This window comes from Podarcis raffonei, chromosome 8 (assembly GCF_027172205.1).
Source record: "Podarcis raffonei isolate rPodRaf1 chromosome 8, rPodRaf1.pri, whole genome shotgun sequence".
Taxonomy (NCBI): Eukaryota; Metazoa; Chordata; class Lepidosauria; order Squamata; family Lacertidae; genus Podarcis; species Podarcis raffonei.
Genome location: NC_070609.1, coordinates 34,636,280 through 34,658,994, shown reverse-complemented (window position 1 = coordinate 34,658,994; position 22,715 = coordinate 34,636,280). Strand labels below are relative to the sequence as shown.

At 45.5% G+C, this 22,715-nt stretch overlaps 1 protein-coding gene across 4 annotated transcripts in view; it reads left to right on the top strand.

Moving 5' to 3' along the window:
• The window catches only part of GRIK3 (glutamate ionotropic receptor kainate type subunit 3), a 197,595-nt gene that overhangs the window by 93,202 nt on the left and 81,678 nt on the right, over nucleotides 1–22,715 (top strand). The window lies entirely within an intron of this gene.

The following is a 22,715-nucleotide window of genomic DNA, read 5'->3' as shown; positions in this document are numbered from 1 at the left end:
CCCTATTGAATCAGGCAGGCACCTTAACTATACTCTTATTGGCACCTGCTAAAAATATTTTTGTTTAGGCAAGCCTACCCAGATGTTTAGAAAGTTGGTGTGAGTTTTAATCTGTTCTTGGTCTATTGTTATTTTCACTTTTCTAAAGCTTTATTGTTGCTAATTTTTCTTATTGGGAATATTTCTGTTTTACTTTTTTTTTGTAAACCACTTTGAGGTGCGGTATTTTTTTACACTCACACGATCTATAATTTTTATGAAATTAAATAAAGAAAATTAAGCTGGAAGGTTTGCAGAGCAGGGCAGCCAAGATGATAAAGGGTCTGGAAACCAAGCCTTATGAGGAACGGTTGAGGGAGTTGGGTATGTTTAGCCTGGAGAAGAACAGATTGAGAGCAGTCTTCAAATATCTAAAGGGCTGTCACATGGAAGATGAAGCAACCTTGTTTTCTGCTGCTCCAGATGGTAGAAGCTGAACCAATGAATCCAATTGGCAAGAAAGGAGATTTCAACTAAATATTAGGAAGAACTTTCTGACAGTAGGAGCTGTTCGACGGTGGAAGAGACTCCCTCAGAAGCTGGTGAATAATCCTTCATTTGAAGTTTTTAAACAGAGGTTGGGTAATAATCAGATTCTTTGGTTGTGATTCCTGCATTACAAGGAGTTGGGCTAGATGACCCTTAGGTTCCCTTCCAACCCAACAATTCTATTATTCTTTCAGACTGTGAAGATATACCGTGGTACCTCAGGTTACATACGCTTCAGATTACATACGCTACAGGATACAGACTCCACTAACCCAGAAATAATACCTCGGGTTAAGAACTTTGCTTCAGGATGAGAACAGAAATCGTGCTCTGGCGGCATGGCAGCAGCAGGAGGCCCCATTACCTAAAGTGGTGCTTCAGGTTAAGAACAGTTTCAGGTTACGAACGGACCTCCGGAACAAATTAAGTACTTAACCCGAGGTACCACTGTACATGCTTTTCTACAGAATTCTAGGAATTACTATACAAGGGACTGATGCCTTGCAAGAGACAGGACACGTAGACATGCTAATGGAGGAGAAAAACCCTGACCACAAACGTCCTCTGTCTTGCTGTTGCACTCATTCATGAGAAAGGCTTCAGGAATAAACCCTGACGAAAAATCCATAACCACTGCCTTGTGGGACAACTTTGGGAGAAGAAAAGCTAAGGAGTAAACCCTACACAAATCCAGAATGGAGTCCCTAAGATGGCTGTATGGCATCCAAGGAGTATTTCCTCATGACTGCCTGCAGCAGCTTTTTCCATTGCTGCATGCATAGTGAATCATTTAATCACAAGGCTGGTTTAGGGATTTAGCTCAGTGGTAGGGTCCATGGCCTTTTTCTTAGCAGGGCAGGCCTTTTTTGGGGTGGCAGAACCTCAGTTAGCTATGTATTTTTATTGATTGGGGGGCAGCTGCCCCTCCCTGTCTCCCCTTGGCTACACACATGGTAGAGTCCCTGCTTTGAATACAGAAGATCCTAACATCCCTGACATCTCTAGAGAACACTGGGGAAGATCCTCTAGAGAGCAATGGCCAATCAGTGTTGACAATACTGAACTAGTTGGACAAATGGTCTGTCTCAGTGTAAGGCTGTGCTGTTAACTCATCAAAGATATACAGGAAAAGCCAAGCTTTATAGAGCTCAAGAGTTAAAAATGGCCATGTGAACTGACCTTTTACTCTGAGCCGGCCCAGCCTCCATGGAAATGTCACTCCCTTCTGAAATGTCCCTTTCCAAAGTTAAAAGCTGATTTGGCATTTTGGCTGGCTCTTATCTTGATCTGGAGTTATTCTTGTAAGGCTGTATGGGTTTTGTTTTGTTTTCTCCAATTAATAAAGCATGCCAGAAAAGCTGGGGATGGGTTATTTTAGCTTAATCTTGTTTCATGCTAATCAGCAATGTAAACATCCTCAAGAAATCTGTTGCTAACTTAATTTGTTTCTGCTGTAGCAGTGCTGAAGGCCTTTGATCTCAGATTAGCGCTTTGATCTGCTTCCTTGATCAGGAACCTTGCATGGTGCACCACCAGGGGTTGCTCTTTGGCACATTTTTTTGAGAGTCAAAGTGGGTCATTGAAAGAAATGTCAAAACAGCAGCTTCTAGTCGAGCACACAAGCAAACACCATGCTACAAAGGCAGCTGGGACTTCCAGATGTAAGGAGTGGAGGTGTGTGAGTGTGAATAATGTTTTAGATAAGAGGGCCCCTCAAGACATCTACAGCTAAGCCTGCAGTCATCTTTACTTTCCTCTCAAATGTCCACATTCGTCAGTGAATGAAGAATATTGAATTGTGGGAGATTAGTTTGTGGCTTGTGCAAGAACTAGCAGTGGTTGGTTGTTTTATTAGGCTGGGAATACCCAAGTTGTGGGATGACCTGATGCTATCTCTCAGGCCTATATCTAACTAGCTAGCTATCATCTATCTACAGTGGTACCTCGAGTTACAGATGCTTCAGGTTACAGACACTTCAGGTTACAGACTCCGCTAACCCAGAAATAGTACCTCGGGTTAAGAACTTTGCTTCAGGATGAGAACAGAAATTACGGCGCGGCAGCAGCGGGAGGCCCCATTAACTAAAGTAGTACCTCAAGTTAAGAACAGTTTCAGGTTAAGAACGGACCTCCAGAACAAATTAAGTTCCTAACCTAAGCTACCACTGTGTTGCATTTATACCCATCTTGTTCTCCAAGGAGCTCAAGGTGGCACATATGGTCTTCCCTCTCATTTAATTCCCCACAACAATCCTGTGAGGTAGGTTAGGCTGAGAGGCAGGGACTGACCCAAGGCTGAGTGGGGATTTGAACCCTTGTCTGCCAAGCCCTATTCAGGCACTACATCACACTAATCACTACATCACACTGGTTCACAGGGTTGCTCTGGGGATAATATGCTTATGGATGGGGGGGGGGATGATACCTGTTGCTCTGAGTCTCTGGTGGGAAGGGTAGGATAAACATGAAATAAACAAATGAATTATGCCTCACCTTGCAAATAAGTCCTCATATGTAACTGGCTCACCTAGTCCAAGAAAGAATGGGGACCATGCTCTGCTGAATGTCCTTGCCTGGTTCCCCAGAGGTCCTTGACACACACACACCAGGGGGGAGAAGAGTGGCAATTGACAAGGCTGTCAAAGCCTCAGTGGAGTTTTCAAAAGAACCTCTTTTCATCTATTAGGTCTCCTTGCTACCACTGGCTGCCTCTTGCCATGCACCATGTTGTCTTCTGCATTGCAGGAGGTTGGACCAGGTTTTCAGGCATTGCAGGAGGTTGGAGGAGGTTTGAGTCCCTTCCAATTCTATGATCCCTCTTGGACCCAGAGCATCTTTTCCCTGCCACTCCATCTTTGAAAACCTAGTGTCTCCTTCCTGCTCATTTGGTTTGCCCTTTTCTTTCTCAGCCTCCGCTATTCTACCTGCCATGCTGGTGCCTGCCCACCCCACAGGTTCCATTTTTTCACATCCATAGGAAATGGAAGCATTTTGTGACAGAGTGAGTTTTGCCATGATTGACAAGCAGTTGCAGTATAATGGCAGAGGGACGGCTTGCCTAGGCCAAGCCAAACACATGTCAGTCTTGCTAAAAATAGAAGATCTGCTGTGCCAGCTTGCCCATGTGGGGGCTGCTGAGATGAAAGAGCAGGTGTGGGCAGGGACTGTGGGCTGCCAGCATCACACCTCCATTTCCCTCCTCTCCCCTCCTTTGCAGTGGTTGCTTACATGGCAGTATGGCAGGGACCCAGGGCTTTTCGTGCCATGGCATTTGTTACAGCTCAAACATCTGGGATTTACAGCACCACCTGGTTATAATCCCCAGTGCAGCATTTATCTGGAGCTACCAGCCTCATTTGGGAGCCTCTGACAGCCAGCAAAGCTGCGAGAGTTTATTTTTGGCTGGGTGGCTTTTCCTGATCCACCTCATCTCTAAAGGAAAGCATTTGAGCCAGTGGAGCTACAGTAAACACACAAAAGTGAACAGACACACACAGCCTCCTGAAGCAAGGGAGCATGAGCATTTTACATGGAGGAGTTTATCTTGCATCTTTCCAGGTTCTGTTTTCATATAAATGTAGAGTTGGAAGGGACAACAATGGTCATCTAGTCCAACCTCCTGCAACACAGGAATCACATCTCAAGAATCCCTGAAAGATGGCCGTCCAGCTCTGCTTAAAACTTCCAGAGAAGCAAAGTTCGTCACCTTCCAAGGTTGTCCATTCCACTGATGAATGAAGCATTAAACTTCATTCCAGGAGGTTGTTTGGGACTAGAGTTGAGGCAAGAAGATCTGCACCTTCCAGATTTATACTGCAGAAAGAAGACAAGTCTGACTCAAGTTTCCTCCTTGGCTACCAAATGTTGGTGGAGAATTCAGAACTTTTGAGTATCACTTTTGGTGCCCTTCACTCTGCCCCTCTATCCCAGCTAATATATCCCTAACATGTAAATTCCATTACCTTTCCAGGCAGTTTCTATCTGCTGTTCGTTATAAAAATCACCCGCCATATTCCATTAATTTCTCATTTAGTCTGCATAAAGTGCTGATATGTACATTTTACCTAGGGTGTGTGTGTTTTTTTAATCAGTTAATTTAACCAGAAACATTAATAATGTAGTTCCTTTGCCACTTGACTGCTCATCTGTTAAATAGCTTATGCACAGGAGAATACTGTCACCCTAAGTGACAGGAAATATCTAATATAATGCAAACAGAATGTTTAATGCCAAAACGAACAAAAAAAGAGAGTGTCTCTTGGGAGCATGTATTACAGGTTGGTGGTGGGGGGAAACCTTACTGTTCTCCCCCGGTTTCTTGTTCTCTAACCAAGCGAATCCTCCTCTAGACGAAGGGGACGACACACATTTTGATTTCTGCTCAGCTTTCTATGTCCTCATAGGAATCCCTCAACTCCTGTGTTGCTCTGCCTCCTGCAGCCAATCACAGCAAAGTCTGGGTCTCCAGAAGACGCACAAGAGGCACAGTGAGTTCATCACTCACTGAACACAAGCTGCCTCTTCCAGTGGAAGGGTTTGTATGTTTAATTTCCTGGTGGCAGTTGGAAATCCAAATACATTGCAGATTCGCTGGGTTGGGTGGAGAGCTGTCCCTACCTGTGCTTCCAGCGTGCAGTGGTGGCTCCCTGCCTCCTACATGTCAGTGGAAGCAGCTGCTAAGGGAAGCGGTGATGGCCATCAACCTAGATGGCTTTAAAAGAGGATTACACACATTCATGGAGGCTTTCAGTGGCAACTAGCCATGATGGTTCTGCTCTGCCCCTATAGTTGGAGGCAGCCTCTCAATACCAGTTGCTGGAAACCACAAGAGGGGAGAGGGCTCTTGTGCTCGAATCCTACAGGCATCTGGTTGGCCACTGTGAGAACAGGATGCTGGACTGGGGGGTGTGTGTCATTTTCCTGATACAGCAACCAGGCTCTTCTTATATTCTTATGACTCCGGATGTCTCCTGTTCTGCTATGAGTGATGGACTTAACCCTGTGTATTAAGGAGGGGAGCCACGTGTTTCCATCTACCCCTTACTTTTATCTGTCCAGAATCAACAATCAGCTTCTTTGGATGTCCACACGTTCTAGAATTAGGAGAGAGAAAAAGCTTTTCTTTGCCCACTTTTTCCATGCCACCTCTTTCTGGTCTTTTCTCTAAACTGAAAAGCCCCAAGTGATACAACTTTTCCTCGTACAGCAGTTGCTCCAGTCCCTTGATAATGTTGGTTTTTCTTTTCTGAACTTTTTCCAACTCTAGAATATCCTTTTTGAGGTGAGCTGACCCAAACAATGCACAGTATTCCAAATGGGCTCACACTGTAGATTTTTATAATGGCATTATGGTATTGGCAATTTCCCCAATTGCTTTCCTAATAATCCCTAGCGTGGAGTTTGCCTTTTTCATGGCTGCTTGACACTGGGTCAAAATCTACATCAAGCTATGTACTAGGACCCCAAGGTCTTGCTCCTGCTCAGTCACCACCCCACATGCATAAGATTCTCTTTTTAAAATAATAATAATAATATTTATTACTTTTAAAGTTTACAGAAAAGGAAAAGGAAAAGAAAAAAGACAAAATAAAAAACAAAGAAAGAAAACAAAAACAATACAATACAATATATAAACAATACAAAACACAACCTAAAGACATTAAACTAAACTAAACATAACCCTAACCCACCTTAACCCTAAACAAAACAAAACAATAACCATTTAAAAACATACATCACACCTTTTCCATACTCTATCTTTCATTCCCTTGTTTCCTCGACTTCCTCTCACCTCCCTTTTTGTATTCCACTTCTATTAATTGTTTCAGCAAATCCTTTCCATCTTTCTCTATTTTCTGTCATATTATAAATATCTTGACATATTTTTTATCATTAAAACTAAAATACTTATATATGCTTAACTCCTTAGCCACATGCATAAGATTCTCACACACACACCCCAACATGCATCAAGTTATACTTGTATACACTGAATTGCCATTTGCCATTTAACCGTACTGAAGCTTGGGGTATAGAATTTACACAGAATCTGGCAAGAAGACTCTTGACTCTACTATAGACTCCCTGCATTTCAAACCCATCCTGGCCAGGTTCTTTTCAGGACCATGGACAGCACTTCCAGCACAAAGTAACCTCTGCCCCCTCCCCCTCTGCCGCCTTAGAGACTTTCCTGCTGTTTCTCCCTTCAGTCCTTGCCCAACGCTTTTGATGTGCTACTGTGTCCCATCATATTAAGCCAGGTCAAACTGAAGTGGCAAGGTTGGGGAGCTTTCACTGTATATTTAAAGGGACAGCAGTGTGACTCCTTTCTTACCAGAGTAAGAGACTTAGTCTGGCATGTTTAAGGCAGCTGAGCACAACTGGCATGTGGGGTTGAGCAGATTGCTCTCCCCTTGTCACACTTAATGAACTTGCCTGGCAAACCAATCTCTTTTTAGCCCCTGAAGCTCACAGGCTCTCTGGCCCCTCTTACAGCTGGAAGAGGGCACTACACTCAGCTCCAGCACCGATGTGCTCAGTTTGTCCCCATGACTTACAACGGCTCTGCTATATTCAGCAGCAGGTATGGCTGTTCCTGGCTACCATTATAAATTGTCCTCCTTGCTTCCTCTTGCCTTGACCTGAGGACAGATCTAGGGAGCATTGCAAGAGGTTGGACTATATGACCCTTGGGCTCCCTTCCAACTCTCCAATTCTACGATTCTGTGAGTGAAGGGGCAAGATCACCTGTATGCCTTTATTGTTACGCATGTGCCTTGCCCGGCTCCCTTCTGGCCATTCTCTTATAAGGAACCTAGCAAAGTACTTTGTAATCTTGTACTTTGGGAACCTTGGAAGAGGTGTGTATCAACTTCTGTTATGGAAGTATCAGCCCATCTGACATTATGGTGGCAACACTCTTGTTTTTCACATTTCATAGTATTTGTGAAGGAAATTTATCATTCTTGTCTGGTCCTTGAATAAAAAAGGAATATGTTTGGGACAAAAGGGGAGAAACTTCATTGAAAGCTGTCTGTGATCTTTGTCTATGTTTTTATAAGGCACACTTAAGAGGAGACAAATAATGCAATAAATGAATAACAGGGAAAATATGGGAATGCAGGCATTTCCAGGAGACCCACATTTGCTTTAGCTTTGACCTCTTACTTGCTGCTGTTTGCTGTGCCTATTTTATTTTTTCCTGTAGAAATCCCTCTCCCCTTTGGCTCCTTTGAACTGCTCTGAAAACTGGGGAGCATAGATCAATTTGAGGGCTCTTTGTGGGGTAGTGGTTAAACATTTCAGTTCTGGTCATTTTTTCCTGCTCTTTCACCATTAACAGTCTAAAGTGGCACATTTCCAAGGCAGGAGGTCTGATGCCCCGAGCAGTTTAATGCCTAGGGTTCCTTTTGTGCCTTGTATAAATCACTCTCCCCCAATTTCTTTTGCTTCCTGTGACATTTAGGGGAGGGGAGGCAGGATTCTGCACCCACTTTTTCATGTGTTCCTTTTAGTACTATTTTGATGGGAGGCAGAGAAGTTGACTGTTTCAGAGGCTGCCTAGATGTGTTAGCAGGGAAGCAAGTGGTGTTGTCAAAAGGGACTGTTTGCCAAAGTGAAACAACTTGGTGATTTATATTGGAAGGAAGTAGGTGCTGCAGTTAAAAGCCTCTGAATGCCTCCTCTTTAGCAGAAGCTAGTTTAGGTTTGGGTTTGTTAACTTTTTTTTTTATTCTAAGCAAGAGCCTCAGAGGATCTTCTTTCTTGCAAATTTGCTGCTGCAAATGCAACAATAATGAGCAATTTGCATAAGTGGCATTTGGGCTGACAATTTGTCTGTGAAACTGGCAAGAAGAGAAGTAGAGGGAGTCAGTGCTGAAAAGGGCTGGGCACTGTTTAGGTTCAGGAGAAGCTTTCAGACCCAACATGCCTCTCATGCTGCCAGGGTGTCAGGGACTGGCTAGACGAGGAGGAGTGGTGTGGCTGCCAGTTGCCCAGAAAGCACCAGGGAGTAACACTGGGGAGGAGGGAGATTTTGAGCCTGACTCAGACTGGCGGGACAGGGAAGAGCAATCCACAGAGGGAGCCATCAGGGAAGTCTTGGAGCCAGAGAGTGGAGGCAAAGGGGAGAGGTACAATGTGGGCCTGATAGGGAGAGAGCAGAGGCTACATCTTCTGCGTTGCAGGACAGTCCTCTTGCGGGCACGTCTACCTCCCCCTTACCTTTCTCAGTGTGAGAAAGGAGAGCTGAAAAATGGAAAGAGCGGATAAGAAAAGCTGAACCATGCTGGAAGAATGTACAGAGAGAAACGCTTAAATAAGGGAAGGAGGGGACGGGTTTCTAAATTCTACAACTTTCATGCCCCTAGAGCGTCGGTGTCGAGTGTCTCTGGTTGTGAAGCAATAAAGTTCTTTGCCTTCAAGTCGCGTGCCTGTTCCTGATTTACAGCCCAGTTGGCAAGGCTATTCTGGAAGCCTGACACAGGGACTTGCAAATGTCTGTAGGCATTTGCCACATTTCCAAAGAGAATTGAGCCTTGTTCTAGGCTCTGCCACTGCTCAGTAAAGTGCCTTTTCCTGGGAAAACTTCCTTCAGGCAAGGCATGAGGTCCTGGCTGCTTCAGGCTTTGTCTAGCTCCTACACGTTTCGCAGCTAACACTGCATGTGATGGTCGTTCCCACCAAACTATGCAGCTACACAACAGCAGATATTTACATGCTCTGCCACAACTGACCAGCAAAACTTTTGCTCTGCCTGGAATTGTTTTTTAAAATAATGTTTAGTTTCAGAGATAAAAGGTTTGGCTAGGGCCAGGAGTGTATGGAAGCTTTGGCCTTCCAGATGTTGTTGAACTACAACTCCCATCAGTTCCCACAAGCATGATCAATGGCCAGGGGTGATGGGAGTTAAAGTTAACCAACATCTGGAGGGTCAAAGGTTCCCCACACCTGGACTAGGCTGAAGCTCTTCTCCTTGACATACTAGGTTTCTGGGCACAGGGAATGGTGGCAGAAAATGGTGGCAGAAAATTCAAACATTCCACCTCGGCATCCCTTGCAGTTGCATGGTGTCCACAGAGGACTGTACCACATGCTTTTATCTTACATCTCTTCACTATGACATCTGGCTCTGGAATATAGCTTCCCCTGCTTACAGAATTGCATCTCTGTGACCTCCAGGGTGTTTGCCACACCCTACACCAGTCTTCCCCAACTTGGTTGCTGGCTGGGGTTGATGAGAGTTGGAGTCTGAAACCTCAAGAGGGTACTAGGATGAGGAAGGGTCTCTCCGCTGCTTGGACTTCTGCATTATCCCAACTAAACTTTAGGATGTGCAGTTATACGTATGTGTGCTAGCTAGCTACTGTTTGCCATAAATCCTCATCTGCAGGCCTCATTCAGGCCAAGAATGGCTAAATTCAGTGGTGGTGGTGGTTTTGTGATCTTGATGGAACTCCCCATCCATGGTTTGACCCCCGCCCCCAGTGGGTAAGTTTGGGTTGTACTGAAATATGTCTTGGGACGTTTAAGTGTGTAACACAGATCAGTGTCAAATACAAGCCTGATCTGCTCACTGTGAGATAGCAGGTGTGGATCCCACTTCCAACGCCACACAGACACACTTTCAGGTCCTGTTTATGGCTAAGGTTATTGATAGCAAGTGCGTGTTTGTAAATGTGGAGTCAGAAGATTCATTCAGGTTAATTAATGCAGAGCAGGGATCTCGTGTTTGTGTGTTGGGGAGGATAATTATGATCCCTTCCTAACACTGGGAAACAGCTTGAGATGTGAAGCTATAGATAGGGGTGGAGCAATGGGTGTAGGGACCATCTACCCACAACCTCTCCCCCCATACAACTTTCCAAAGTGCTTGCCACAGTTTTGGGGGTCAATCCCTTCCAGAGGGGAGCTGGTTCTAATCAGTGCCTTCTCTCATTTGCTGATTGAGGCACTCCAGGGAGCAATTAGCCCGCTTTTGAAATCCAACAGAGGATGTGAATAAGTGCTTAACCTGCCTGCCAATTGATATTTAAAATACAAGGAGGCAGGCATAATAAAATGGAGCGTACAGTTAATATTTGATGAGTGGGCTCCTCTACCCCGCCCCTCCATAGCGCTTTACATATTTTGACAAATAACCAGTCTCTTTCATGATATGACAATTCCTTGGAGGAGGAAGACAAAAGATTGGGGAGGATTCAACCCTCTGGCTGGGATGGAGAGGTAGAGCTGCTCTTGACTTAATTATTCATCAAATAAGCTTATTAATTTTATGTTTGCTAATGAGCAGGCATTCTGTCCCGGGTTTTCCCACCCTAGATAACAGCCTTGTGACTTACCCTCTGGGTGCCTCGCCAGGAGGTACATCGTGTGAATTTGTCAAACTCCCCACCCCCCACCCCTCATGATGCCGCTCACTAAAATGAACTTACTTGGTGAGGAAATAAATGCTCCCTGGACCTTGTTCAGCACAGCAGCAAATGCAGATTCTCTGGAATCTCTCCAGGGCCATGCCTGCCTCTCACCACTTGACGTCTTCATTGAGGATGGTATTTGATCTGCTGGCTACTTGCTGTTCCAGCTGCCTCTGATTCAGCTGCAATTATGGGTCCTGCTTTGGAGGCTGTAAATTGACTTCTTCCCTCTCTCCTGTCTGGTGGAAAGTAGACCAGTGGGCATATTATTATGCCACGTGCATTTAGAAAGCAGAAGGCAAAAGTCAGCCCCTCGTGGTGGTAGGAACCTCCCCTCGACAGTCTGAGAGCATTTATTGGCTAGCAATCTCAGGGTCATTTGACCCAGAAAATGACCTGAGATTATACTGATGATCATAGAATTGTAGATTTGGAAGGGACTTTAAGGCTCATCTAGTCCACCCCGTGTAAATGACCCTTGACAGATGGCCATCCCTCCATGATGCTAAATGGTTATGGTCCTGGAAGCTGAGAACCGGGGCAACATACACTTCTCCAAGCTCTTTGGAGGAAGAACAGGTTGGACATGTTACAAAGCAAAACAAAGATCAACAACATCACTGTTCCAAATGATCAGTTTACTTGATTATATGTTAATATTCAGTATCCCAGCCATTTGTTAGGATCTACACAACATTCTCCAGTGAACGTTTTGGACATAGATTGTGCTCATTCATCCAGCTCAGAAGCCTCCTTGTTTTCTTTAGTCTTCGCCTCATTAACTTGACTTATTTCTCCTTTCCATCTCCAGCCAGATGTGTTATATCCCTGCTGCCTCCTGTGCCTTCTTTGACAAAGATGAAAGCTGTAGCCTTCAGAACCTCAGGCCACAATAAATCAAGCGATTGGCCCTTCCCCAAGTCAGTTGTGATGTTTGCATTGTGGCACTGATTATTCTGTTTAAGAGCAGGGCAACCTCGTCTTTGTGGTCTTTCTCCTAGGTCTATTCATGTGGCCCTGAGCAAGGCCTTGTTGATCTTCCTTGCCATTCCACATCTGCAAAATGGGGGCAATGGAAATAAACTAAAGTCATAAAGCATTTTCCAACTGAATAATAATACCTGGTTTTCTTAGAGCAGCCCTGTGAGGTAGGACACACATTGCAGAAGAAGGGATGATACTGGGGTGTGGGGGGGGAGAAGAATGGCAGGTGTGAGGGCCACGTTGAGATTCCATAGCAGAGGTGGGGATTTGAATTCTGATTCCTGCTCAGCCATTAATGCCATGCCAGCTCTGTGCCAAGTAACCAATGAACAGCAGGAAGAGCCGGTTCCCATTCATCTGATCCTGTGCAGGGTGACTCATGCCTGGGACAGCTGAGTTTTGCGAAAACCAGTTCCTTCTCTGCTTTTGGCATCTGCTGAGCCAAGGTTTGTATGAAAGGAGCTGGCCAGGGTAGCATTTCTGCTGTTGAGCTGCTTTTTGTAGCTTGGTCTTTGACAGAGTGTGCTAAATTTAGCCACCTTGTTTACAATCAATCTGTACAAGGGGCGATTTTCAAAAGAAATGTTTCTTCCATACAGCCAGTGTTGCCATGAGTTTTTATCCAGTGGCCAGAAAGAAGATCATCATTATCATCATCAACAACAACCACAATATCAAATGCTCTGAGAAACAGAAATGCCAGAGGTTTAATGCAATCTTCAGGACAGAAAAGAAAGGGCTGATTGCTATGTTTGATCCTTCTCTTGATGTCTTCTGCATAATCATGGCTGAGAAAGCTTAATTTGGGAATTGTGTATGTTGAGGGCAGAATTTGGATCAACTACCCATTTTACAAGTTTTTCTCATTTTGGAGCATGCCAGCAGGATCACGTCCCATGAGTAGGCAATGTGGACTTTAACCTAGGAAATGCTGCCTTTTGAAAAGAATGTCCGGGATCTAAGGACCTTGTGAGTGGATATTTCCAGGTGTACATTTTGCTGTGTGGCAAATGTGCTCTATTGTTGTGAAGCCATAGTTTTAAACCCTCACACCTTCAGGGAACTTCCCCACATTGACCTGTCTTGGAGGACCAAGACTCTACCACCTACTTCTCTCCTTGATCTTTCTTCCTGGCTGTTGAAATCTGCCAGAGTGGCGTTGGCTGTGTTGCACCTTAGAAGTGTTTAATGCTTCTTTGAAAAGTAGTTCCTACTGTCCTAAATGAGTCAGTTATCAGTCTCATGTTAGAAATCCAAATTTAGATCCTCTGGTGTGAGAAAACTGGCCATTCTCCAATACTCAATTTTGGGACAATGTGTTAGAGCAAGTGATGACCAGAAGATCTCCATGCAGTACTGGATAATGCATAATTAGGATCTGTTCCAGCCTGGTATCAAGCCCAAATTCTACCCTGGAGGATCAGTTGCACCAGGGAATGGGTGTGAGGAGGAGAGTGCAACCATTTAGTTTCCCTGGACCTCTCAGGGACTTTTGATGCCATTGACCATGGCATCCTGCTGGACCAGATAACCTGGCTGAGCTTAGTAGGCATGGTGTTACAGTGGCTTTGGTTCTTACTGGGTGATTGGTCACAGAGGGACTTCACTCATTGACTGTTTAACATCTATGAAATTGCTTGGAGAAGTCTCATGGGAATATAGGCTGAAGTGTCATCAATGTGTGGAAGATAGAAGTATAGTGTCTAGATCAAAGGAAGTAATAGTACTGCTCTAACCTGTGTTGGTCAGACCCCACCTGGAGTCCTGTGTCCAGCTCTGGGGACTACAGTTTCAGAAGGATACAGGCACACTTGAACAGGTGCAGAGGAGGGGGACCAAGATGAGGAACAGTTGAGGGAGTTGGGTATGTTTAGCCTGGAGAAGAGAAGACTGGATGGTGATATGATAGTCAACTCCAAATATCTGAAGGGCTGTCACATGGAAGATGGAGCAAGCTTGCTTGTTTTCTGCTGCTCCAGAGGGGATGACCTGAACCAATGGATTCAAATTCCAAGAAGGGAGATTCTGACTAAATATTAGGAAGAACTTGCTGGGGGTAAGAGCTGTTCGACAATGGAATAGGCACCCTCAGAAGGTGGTGGACTCTCCTTCAATGGAGGTTTTAAAGCAGAGGTTGGATGGCAATTTTCCATATATTCTTTAATTGCAATTCCTGTATTGCAGGGGGTTGGACTAGATGACCCTTGACATCCTTTCCAACTCTACAATTCTATGTTTCCATGATACCCTCCTCTCCTTCACTTCCCTGTCTATTCACTCAAGTTCCGTTGCTGAACTTATGAATTGGTGCCTTGAGGCAATACTAGGACTCATTGGGTCCTTCCCATACCCAGTGGTTTTTAATGTGTCTCTACTGTGGATCTGGTCCTGTCACCTTAACCTAGCTCTTCTCACCTTGGGGCACTGCCACATATTCCCTCACAGAAACATGGGGCAATATGACCCACAATGAATACCCTGAGGCAAAAGTGCCTGCAAAGGGAAGAAAGAGCTCAGTATAGGCTGTCTTTTCTGCTCTGCTCTGCTCTGACCGCCGATTCTGAGTCAGGGAAGCTGTAAGGCAGGAATGACAGCTTTTGTGGGGGCTCTGGCTTAGGTCAGTTTGACCCACACTGCCACTGAGAGGGACAAAAGTGCCCTTTGGAGGGACATCCAGTATGAATGTTCCAGTTGATGAAGGCCATTGTGTTTCCTCTGTGGGGATGCTGAAAGAGATGGCAGATCTGTTCGGTCATATTAGATTTCTCTTTCAAAGCAACTTTCCCCATTGTTTCCATGGCCAATTTGTCACTGAAGCTTTGAAGGATGTGCATGGTTCACATGGCGTGCAAACACCCAGCCTCTGTTTGTTGTGTGGGGCAGCTCTGTAGGAAGGTTGGTGTGACTGAACACTTGGTGAATGAAGCTGGGGAAGAGGGAGGGAGAGAGAAAGCAGCGAGGGGGTTAGAAGATGGCAGTGCAGGCGTTCCCTGTGGCTCTGCATGACACTCAAAGCATCTTCCCAGCAATATTTCTCCCTTTTATATATATAAAAAATTAAGGGCACTTTGGTGGCCTTTAAGCAGTAAATCAAGGTGAATGCTGTGATGTTTGCCTTTGCTGTGAACTTGCAAGAACAGAGTTCCTTCCGATGCCTCCTCCCTCTCTCCCTCCCTCTCCTTGTATGTGTGAAGAATCTTTTCACACAACATGAACCAAAGCGAATCTTGACTTTAAAATATTAACACAATGCACGTTGGGTTGTCTGCCAGCTTTCGCTACTTTGCAAGCTGCCGCCACCGCTGATCGTAATGTGGTTGTTACTGTCAGGAATGTAGTTTGTTCTTGGGACCTTTCCCAACATCTGTTTTGTTTTTTACGGCTTTTGTGGGTGGGGAGGTTTTGACAGCAACAAGAGGAGGAGCCTCCACTCCTTTTGTAGACCCCCACAGTTTATCTGGGCAGATGCCATCACCCATAGAGCTAACTCTCTCCAATTTTCCATGAGCTCCTTGGTGAAGTTTTTGGGTCTTTTCAACAGGGAGCTAGCTACTCGGAGCCTTATTCTGGCAGATCTTGGCTGTTCTGGAACATTCACTTTTCCAAGATGAGACATGTGGAAAGCCTTCAGGGATCTCTGTTTCCAGGTACTCTGATGGAATCACCTTCCTCACTGGGAGGAAACTCTTAGCAGCTCCTTGGCTGGAAAAATTCAGCAGGGAGCTCAGAAGACTAAGCAGCAAAAAGAACATAGGCCTGAGGGAGCCACTCTCCTTCAGTTTGTCACCTTTCCAGTCCCAGTGGCAAGGCCCTTGGCTGAGGCACTGATGGGCCAGAAGGGGGTTATACACTGGAATGGGACCAGGACCAGTGGCTCACCACCCCTGCAGTAGGACATAGATGTGGCCTTTGTCAAGCAAGTCTTCCTGTAACAAAGGAAGACTGGGTTCATCTGATCTCTGGCTGCCTTCAAAGAACATTGGGAAACTTTAGTTGTTCAACATGGAGCTGTCAGACATATATCTAGAGCTGAGGGTGGTGACACTGAAGTGTGTTACTTCTCTTCTATTTCAGTCTGCTTCCAAGTGCAGTTCAAAGTCCTGGCCATTGTATCAATGGATGTGGAACTAAGTAGGAAGGTTAGAACAGCAGTCAAGGAGAGAAAAACTTAGTGACACAGAAGGAAGGCACAGGTTAAGAGGAAAGCTACCAGGAAGTGATTCAGCACACAAAGTAGAGAGAGCGAGAGCAGGAGGGTCAGAGAGAGTTAGGAGTTAAAGAAAGCTTGTTTTTAAATAAAGTCCTTTGTTTTATAATACTCTGCCCTGATCCTTATTGACAACATCACACTTGAAACTGTCATCACATTTTACATACCTGCCAACATTTTGGAAGGGCAAAGTGGGACACCCCTCCTACCATCCCACCTGCCCAATCTTTGTTGGTTTACAGCAATAAAAACATACAGTAAAACGATTAAAAACTGACATCACTTGACCACTGTGGAAAGATGTATTCTTAATGCCTGTACCCTTAAATGCCTGCATAGGCCTGGCTGAATAGAAAAGCTTTCAGCAGGCATTTAAAAGTTGGTACAGAAGGCACCCACTGAATCCATTGGCAGAGAGTTCCACAGGATTGGGCTATAACAGTAAAGGCTCAGTTTTTTGTTACTGTGAAATGAGCCTTGCCAGCTCAGGGAATGACCAACAATGTTCCTACATATCTCAGTGATGTGTTACCCACGGAACACAATCCTGCAAAATAAAACCTGATTGGAATGGATGGGAATTGCAGAACAGCACTATGTTGTATATGCCACAGAGGTCAGGCCTGTAGTCTCTCACTTTCTGGCCCATCATGATGTCAGCTCCAGAAACTGCAAATGGCCACACAAATGTGTGTATGTTTTGTGTGTGTGTGTGCGTGTGTGTGTGTGTGTGTGTGTGTGTGTGATATCAAGGGCTTGTCTCCTGCTCCTGCTAAGTTTCTTAGGTGCTGGTGCTCTCTTTTGAAAATGTACCTTCCTTAGAAACAACAAGAATCTGGAAGGATATTTCCTGAAACCTTGGAGTGGCTACATCCCTTGTTTAATTTATAACTCAGGCGCAGTTCTTCCATTTTATTAAAACAGAGAAGCTGCGACAATTATTTTCATAATTAACTGACTCTCCAAATTAACGCCAATTACACTGTGTAATCATGATTAAGATTATGCATTAATCAACTGCTCCAAGTTAGTGATTAGGCTCTTTAATGACTGCAAAGAACTTGCATGGAGGTGTGGGTGGGTGTGTGCAGCTGTCACCCAGAAGGAGTCGGGTGCTGCAGTGGCAGCAACCCCGGAATTTGCACGCAGGTGCCACTGAGTTGCTCCATCCTGTGAGCAGAGGATGAGCGCATGGACCACGGCAGGCAATGTGCATCTGGATTCCAGCACAAAGGAACTGTAGCAACAGAGCTGAACGAAATGGGACATGAAAGGTCTCCTAATATAGCATAGAGGCAAGGGTGGGTTTTCCAATTCATCATTCTAGAGTTCTTGCAGTCTGCCCTTGTATAGCATGCCATACAGAACAGTAGCTGACCCTTGCCAAGTCATGGAACAGAGGTGACTCCCTTATTGATAAATCTCACCAGTGGATCAGGCATTCAGATTGCCTATTGAGCTATGGCGAGTCTTATACCAAGTCAGACCATTGGCCCACCTAGCTCAATATTGTGTATAATGACTGGTGGCAGGTCTCCAGGATTTCAGAAAGGAGTCTCTTTCAGACCCTCCAAGGGTCCCTATCTTCCAGGGACAGTTCTGGATTTACAGAAGCCATCCCAGTTTCTGATTTGATCCTGGAATGTCCCACTTTTCCTTAGGATGTCCCTATTTTCTTCAAGGAAATGTTGGAAGGTTTGGTAGGATGTTCCTACTTTCATTGGAGAAATGTTGAAGGGTATGGAGTTATCTGACCCCTGAGCCATCTGAAGGCAGCTCTGTATAGGGAAGTGTTCTAGTGTTTAATGTTTTATTATGTTTTTATATGTGTTGGAAGCTGCCCAGAGTGGCTGGGGCAACCTGGTCAAATGGGCAGGGTATACATAGCAATCATCATCATCATCATCATCATCCTTATTGAATAAAAAGGTAAAGGGACCCCTGACCATTAGGTCCAGTCATGACCGACTCTGGGGTTGCGCGCTCATCTCGCTCTATAGGCCGAGGGAGCCGGCGTTTGTCCGCAGACAACTTCCAGGTCATGTGGCCAGCATGACTAAGCCACTTCTGGTGAACCAGAGCAGCACACGGAAACGCCGTTTACCTTCCCGCCGAAGTGGTACCTATTTATCTACTTGCACTTTGATGTGCTTTCGAACTGCTAGGTTGGCAGGAATCATTATTGAATAGGATGTCCCTATTTCCATCAGAGAAAGATTGGAGGGTATGCTCTCTCAAGCCTACTTGGAGCTGCTGCGGATGGAATCTGGGACTTGCTACTTGCAAGGCAGAACCTCTGCCACTGAGCTCAGGAGATGCTCAGAGCTGAGAAAAGCCCTGCTGGATCAGATCAGAGGCCCATCTAGGCCAGCATCCTGTTCTCACAGTGGCCAACCAGATGCCTCTGGGAAGCCTGCAAGCAGGACATGAGCGCAAGAGCACTCTTCCCATTTATGGCTCCCAGCAACTGGTATTCAGAAGGGCCCACTGCCTCTGACAGTGGAGGCAGCACATAGCCATCATAGCGAGTAGCCAGTGACTAGCCCTCTCTATGGATTTGTCTAAATCCCTTTCAAAGCCACCCTCAGAATGGGCTGCTTGAATGCAATGGTGTCGCTTTCCAGGTTTTCTGCAGCCCCCCTGGATGCAGCAGGGGAGATTTGTTTTGTCGCCTTGTGTTTGCAGCAAAGCCCTTTCTGCCTAATCTGGGGCTCACAGCTGCCGTCTTGTCCAGCCCCCCAATCCCAGTTGTATTGCCTTCCTTGGAAGAAAAGCTTATTATGTCCAAATGGATGCCTGGAGTGCTAATTTATTTCGGATCAAGTGCAAATGTAATCCCAATCCCAAAGCTGCTGTATTGTATCGTATAAGAAGGCAGGGCAGGAAACAGAAAATCTTCTCTTGAAAGGGAGCAGCCTGAGAGGGACACAATATCCTCCGTTTATTAACCAAAGCGACATAAAGCCGGCTGTCACTTCAATGTGATACGAAAGGCAGCGCAAATCTCTGCGTGGCATTTGGTGGGGAAAGGGTGGCGCTTATAGCTAGGCTGCTTCAGCTGGTCCCAGGTGCTCCATGAAGGATGGAGAGGGAGTGGGGCAGCCCAGATATCCACCCCACAACCCCATTTAACTGCGGGGGAGCAGCTCCCTGCTCTGTCTGCCAGTTGGAGCTGCCACCTTCCCCGTCTCAGCTCATGCTGGGCAGAAGGAGCAGATGCTCCCCTGTCTCTCCACATTAAGTGTTTCTGTTGCTGGAGGATGCTTGGCAAGGGCTCGGGACTCTTCCTAATGTAGCGCTCAAACAAGAAGGTCCTCTTTGACTGTATTATTTTGAATAATTGATCCCTTCAAGTTGGAGTCAGAGTGCTGCTGTGATGGAAAAGGGTTGTCATCTCATAAATACTTCATGGGGAAGATGATGGGAGTCATCTCGGAGGGTACTGGGGGTGGGGAAAAGCTAGCAGAGCTCATTGCTAGCAGAGCTGAGTGCCACCTTAGATTGGCCCCAGAAGGATCCTCCCCTCAGATGTGGAATTCAGAGCATTGCAGTATCTATTTATTTGTTTTAAATCTATGCCACCATTCTTGCCCAAGGACAACCAACAGCAGCTGGCAGCCACCCACATATTAAAAGAATATAACAAACTATCTCAAAATTGCAGCAAAACATGCAAGCAAGAACTCCTAAGGAACTTGAGGGCTTTCTGGATGTTGAGGGACACCAGAGCCACTTCCCTCCTTGTTTGAAAACAAATGGGCCAGTGTGATGCAGTAGTTAGAGTGCTGGACCACACAGCAAGCTGAGTGAACTTAGGCAATTGCAACTCTCAGCTGTCTCACAGGGTTGTAGTACTCTTTTATCCTCCATTCTTGAGAACATCAAGAAGGACTGAGCTGGTAGAGGCTATTGACACCATCCTGTGCCATTTTGCTTGATCTGCTCTCATTGAAGTGTGCAATTAATTGAGGAGGAGGAGGAGGAGGAGAATGCTCCCTTTGAGTGTTCTAGCTGGTAAGAGTGTTTTTATCAGTCTCTTTTCAGTTTGTTTGACTGTTTCACGACAGGCTCGAGTGATGGGAGCTGGTGATGGGGAGTGGTCAGGGTATGGGCAAGACTTCCCCTTTGGCTGATAAGAGCCAGCCAGTCACATGTTTGAAGCAGGTTGACATGGGACTCACAGGGTGGGGGCAGGGTGCCTCTGCTGACACTTAGAATTGCTGGTCAGGTTCTGGCAGGCCCCTCCCTTGAAATATTGCTTTGGGGAGGGGTTAGTTTAGAGAAAGAGCGAGTAAGAGGAAACAAAATAGAAGTTTATAAAATTATGCATTACATGGAGAGAGTGGGCGGATAAAAGTTTTACTCTGGCTCTCAAAATGCTAGAACTTGCAGACATCCAATGAAGCTGAATGTTGGAAGATTCAGGATGGATAAAAGAATGTCCTTTCCTAGTGCAGAGTTGAACTATGGCACTTGCTCCCACAGGAGGTAGTGATGGCCCTGAAGCTAGATGGCTTTAAAAGAGGATCAGACAGATTCATGGAGGCGAAGGCTTTGGTGGCCACTGGCTATGGTGGAGGCTACGCTCTGCTTCCATGTTTGAAGGCAGCAATATCTCTCAATTCCACTTGCTGGAAATTGCAAAAGGAGAGGAGAGGGCTCTTGTGCTCGCATCCTGCTTGCTGGCTTCCCTTTGGGGCATCTGGGTGGCCACTGTGAGAATGGGATGCTTGACTAGATGGGCCATTGGCCAGATCTAGCAGGCTGTTCTTAGGTTCTCATGGGGCAGCTGCTGAAAACCTATTTATTTTAGCAACCCTACCCAAAGATATAGTTTAGTTATCTATATTTGTCTTAAAGGTTTTGCTGATTTTACCTGTGCTTTTATTGATAGTTTTATTATGGACACATCTTTGTGAGTCTTCTGATTGACTGTTCTCTGACTTTTTAAAGTACAGTACTAAGATATATAAACAAATCCTCTGCCTGCATTCTTAAAAGTACATTTCCCAGCTTTTATAGCTGCAGCGATCAGCTTGAAAAATGCATAACTAGCGCCAGGTGACATTTGGGAAGCTTTTGGGGGTGGGAGTGGGGGGACCTTCAATGATGATAAATGCATAATGGTGCTTCTGTATTCTCTGTGGATTTTCTTGTGTGTGTCCCTCCCACCTGACCATAGGCAAAAGCAAAATAAACAGGTACAAAATTGCTCTGAAATTGCAGATTTCAGAGACTCTCCTTAGTGTAGAATTCGGGCATCTTGATGGCAAGAATGGAGATTTAATTGCTGGGTGCAGCTTCCTTTGGACTCCCACTGGGAGGACTCTCATCCCAATCCCCAATCCCCACTCAGCCATCAAGCACCCAGGATGAACTTGGGCCAGCCCTGCTTCCTCAGCTTCCTTTTCCTCGCAGGGCTGTTGTGAAGATAAGAAAGGAGATAACACTCCCGTGGATTATCTTGGCAGAAGGCAGGCTAGCATTCAAATCAATAAAATATAATTAAGTGCCTGGAGAACTGCAAAGGATCCAGCCGTGTTAAGAAACAGCAACAGACAAGCTCTCCTGACACTGGAAAGGGAAGCTGGCTTTCCGCTAATGAATCGGGAGATCCATCTGTTACTGGCTGCATCTGCGTATTTCATTCATCCATTAATTATTTTGAGTTGCTTGTTAATCAGAGAGTGCCTGGTTGAGGTCCCTCAACACTGTTTCACAGGAGAGCAAGGAGGGGGAAAGGAGGAAAGGAAGGAAGGCATGAGATTCCCCCTCTCCACGTCTCTGAAACAAGGAGATACAATTACATGATTTCCGCCTGGGTTCTGGTGCTTCAGTTGGAGAGGTTGTCAGTGGGGAATAGAGGACAAGCCTTGAAAATGCAGAGCCAAGAAAGAAAGAAAAAGCTTTGCAATGCTGTGACATGAACTGTTCTGCCTTTGGGGAGAGATAATGGCATTAACAACTTCTGAACAGCAAAAAGCAGGCCTTCTATGGTGTGTGCATTCCAGCAACCCAGACTGTTCCTCTAAGTTGGCTCAGAATGAAGTTTCTGCTTGTCTGAACTCAGAGGCAAATCTGAGGAGAGCAGGCAGAAAAGAGGGGGGCAAAGAGAACCCGATGTCTAAAACTAGGGAAGAACTTGAGGACTCTGGGAAGAAAGAAAAATCGATTTATATTGGCTAACTTGCTCATCAACAGCCCAAGCCATTTGCTGAACTGTTGGGTGCTACAGAATCTTCATGAACATTCTATTTCAGAAGAAATATGCTTGTTTTGAAAAGTTGGGTAATAGTAAAATCTTAAATTTCTAGATGGAGCAGTTGTGCATGGAACTGAGTAGAAGGGGCACTACCCTAAAGTTAACCCTGAGTGATGTCCACAATCTGCTGCAAGGTATTAGTGCAGTCAGGAACAATGGATACAGTTTACTGAATTTGAAAATACTGTGGCTATTGTCCCAGTTGGACTAGTATCTTGCAGCTGTTTGTGGACACCACTCAGGATAAAGTCCAAAATTCCCATCCCCTCTAGTCATTTCCATGAGCAGCCTTTTGTGTGATCCAGTGGAACTGGGA